The 3,495-nt window shown below is 32.1% G+C and overlaps 1 long non-coding RNA gene across 1 annotated transcript; it reads left to right on the top strand.

The window, feature by feature from the left end:
- Nucleotides 1-741: 741 nt before the first annotated feature.
- Nucleotides 742-2,886, top strand: LOC126883034 (uncharacterized). Its single transcript, XR_007697464.1, has 2 exons — nt 742-1,041; nt 1,675-2,886. It is a non-coding gene; the product is annotated as an uncharacterized LOC126883034 (long non-coding RNA).
- The last annotated feature ends 609 nt before the right edge of the window (nt 2,887-3,495 follow it).

The raw sequence follows: 3,495 nt of genomic DNA, 5'->3' as shown, positions 1-3,495 counted from the left end.
AGTAGAAGGGGAATATAACAGTCCGTTAACTTTAATTATCCTTATAGTTATTTTATTTAAATTTTAATAACGGTTTGTCATTAAATTATACTTAAAAATAATAAGATCTAATTAAAATAAATCTTTGACTGACGTCATACTTAATTATTAGTTGGCACAAGTACTTCAGTTGGTATTAGACACCATTCGCTGTCATGTAAGTTTCGTTCTGTGGGGCTTCTCGTCTAACGACGGGAAATATTGGACACTTCGCTTGGTACGCTAGAACGGAAAAGTGGCGGATGACTGATTGAAAAGGACGGAAATTTTAATACAATAGTTTCAAGCTTTTATAAGTGATATTTAGTGACAAATTATTGGTGGTGCTTTGGAAAAGCTAGGAGACTAAGTTTTGGGAGAATCCCGGAGGAATTGGAAGTCATGTCATCCGGTAAATTTTTTTTACTCTTAAAAAGTTTGAGAAAAAGGAACGAATATGGCCGCTATCATGTCATATTAAATTCCTATTGAATTTATTTCTGTAAATGTATGAATCGAAGTTGTTCTTTGAATTTAGTATCTTTAATTATATCCATAGTTCGAAAATATACACTCAGATGAAGATTATCTTGTCACATATCCTGTAAATTATATCATTTGATTTGTGGGGTTATTATAACATTCCGTTAATTTGTAATTATTAACGGTTTGTCATTAAGTTATACTCAAAATCAATAAGATCCAATTAAAATAAATCTTTGACTGACGTCATACTTAACTAGTAGTTGGCACGAGTTCTTCAGTTGGTATTAGACACCATTCGCTGTCATGTAAGTTTGTTCTGTGAGGCTCCTCGTCTAACGACGGGAAATAATTGACACTTCGCTTGGTACGCTAGAACGGAAAAGTGGCGGATGACTGATTGAAAAGGACGGAAATTTTAATACAATAGTTTCAAGCTTTTATAAGTGATATTTAGTGGCAAATTATTGGTGGTGTTTTGGAGAAGCTAGGAGACTAAGTTTTGGGAGATCCCGGAGGAATTGGAAGTCATGTCATCCGGTAAATTTTTTTTTCACTCTTAAAAAAGTTGAGAAAAAGGAACGAATATGGCCGCTATCATGTCATATTAAATTCCTATTGAATTTATTTCTGTAAATGTATGAATCGAAGCTGTTCTTTGAATTTAGTATCTTTAATTATATCCATAGTTCGAAAATATACACTCAGATGAAGATTATCTTGTCACATATCCTGTAAATTATATCATTTGATTTGTGGGGTTATGTCAACCTCATAATATTGAATTCAAATTTTACAGACTGCATTCATTATTCTCTATTCTATTAGATTGTGTGTATTCTAGCCACCTTAAATTCGTTCCAAAAGCCAGTATTTTTCTTAAAATTTACAACACATTACATTATCCCATACCATTTTTAATAATAAAAAAAAATACCCTTTATAGACATATTTTTCAGATAAAAATCATATTCTGTATTAAATATTGAATTTAAAGTTAAATCCCAAATTAATGTGTGTAATGTGAATCAAGGTCAAATCCATCATTGTTTTTGCTAATGATCTTTTTGTTGTTCATTCTGAAAAAAAGATATCTCATTTCTTTTCCTTTGGCTCTTTGACCTTTCCTTAGATTCTGACATTGAAACTAAAACGGGACATGTTTGTTTTTAGCCACTTGGGGGAAATCTTAAACTGTAACCAGTCCGTCAGCTCCCCTCACAACTGGGAGCAACCGTTCTACGCCAAGCCAGGTCATTTGGAGACCAGCCTGGAGAACCTCCCACATACCTACTTTGTATCCTGCCCTCTGCACCCCAGAAGGGCATCGGTATATTAATTGGTACAAGCTAGCACCATCCCTGTGCTAATTCGCCTACCAGGGATTTTGGAATCCGTAGCAAGGACACTCTCGGGGACCATATAGGGTTTGTTTTGGGACACTTGGTATCTGCTAGTGATTGTCACTTCCACTATTACACCACATTCATTTTTTGTATAAGACTCGGGACATTTATTTTGATGATTAAGTTTTATAGTTTATCGCACATATTTTGTTTCAATATTTAAGTTGCATATTGTTTTTATATATCTATAATAGTTGATAGTGTTCCCCAAACCAGTAAACTCTCTGGTCAAAGAGGTTTGAGCTCAGATCATCTTTTCCCCATATGAGATTCTCTTTACCTTTATATATTACCTGAAATTTACTTGTACCATTTATTTACTTAATTAACTTTATATTTTTAGTACTAACCTTGCTTGTCTCCACTTATCAATTTAAATTTATATACTTTTTCCTCTTAATTTGCTTAATTTATTAACTTATTCATATAACTTTTATCTTTCTTTAGTCAATCATAATTATTTAACTTATTTGCTTAACTTTACTTAAATTCATTTAATCAATTTTTAATTATATCTTTGGACGCTATTCCCTTTGAATAGCTATCCATTTTACTTGTTATATTTTTTAGTGACTACGTGTCGAAGCAACTGATTTTTATATATCAAGTAGACCGTAGGTTCACCTTAATGAGGCTAGTGCCTATTTAACTCTTTGAGAGTTACGGAAATTATTCATTGTGAATAATCCTCCCTTAATTATATTCTGGTTCATTAGTTCTATAGGGTTTAACGTTGCTGTACGTATTGCAATCGTACAATTATTTGGTGAAGGTTGTTATTTAACCTAGTATATGTAAGTTGGGGGTATGCTCCATATAAGAGCTACCCCATTACTAATGTAACTATAGATTATATTTATATTACTATAGGTAATTATTTCCCATTGTCATTTTAGAGTTACATAGTTTGTATTTTTCTAACTCAGAGGTTGTCAAAAATCTAAGTAGTTATATTTAATAAATATTTATTTGTTTTGTATATAGATTATTTTTTTCCCCATTTTTGAATTTAATATATTTACTATTTAACAGCAGTGTAAGATACCTGGAAGTTTGGTCCATTCCAACTTCTGGCGCCCATAATTCAGTCTATTTTATTTATCTCCTATATTCTTCTATTTTTATTATATTATTATATTTATCTAATTTATTTTCTGAACATATATTTTTATCTTAAAAGATTTCCCTTTTTCTAGTCATCATCTCTCTTTAGGTTGAGCTACTGTTCTTCGACAGGCATGCAAACGAGCCGTATCCATCCTTGAGTGTCAAGTTGCTCTCTTGCATCTATAGCTAGCCAACTCTATTCAGTTTGCCTCTGTCTCTCCATACTTCCATTATCAGTTCATCACCCTTCCTTCACTCATTTCATCTTATCATTTTAGTTCAACAAATACTACTGCAAAGTAGTATTTTTGCTCGATTGCAATACGTACAGCAACGTTAAACCCTATAGAACTAATGAACCAGAATATAATTAAGGGAGGATTATTCACAATGAATAATTTCCGTAACTCTCAAAGAGTTAAATAGGCACTAGCCTCATTAAGGTGAACCTACGGTCTACTTGATATATAAAAATCAGTTG

The sequence above is a fragment of the Diabrotica virgifera genome, chromosome 1 (assembly GCF_917563875.1).
Source record: "Diabrotica virgifera virgifera chromosome 1, PGI_DIABVI_V3a".
NCBI classification, from domain to species: domain Eukaryota; kingdom Metazoa; phylum Arthropoda; class Insecta; order Coleoptera; family Chrysomelidae; genus Diabrotica; species Diabrotica virgifera.
Note: the sequence above shows the minus strand (reverse complement) of the source record. Positions and strands in the feature narration are given on the sequence as shown.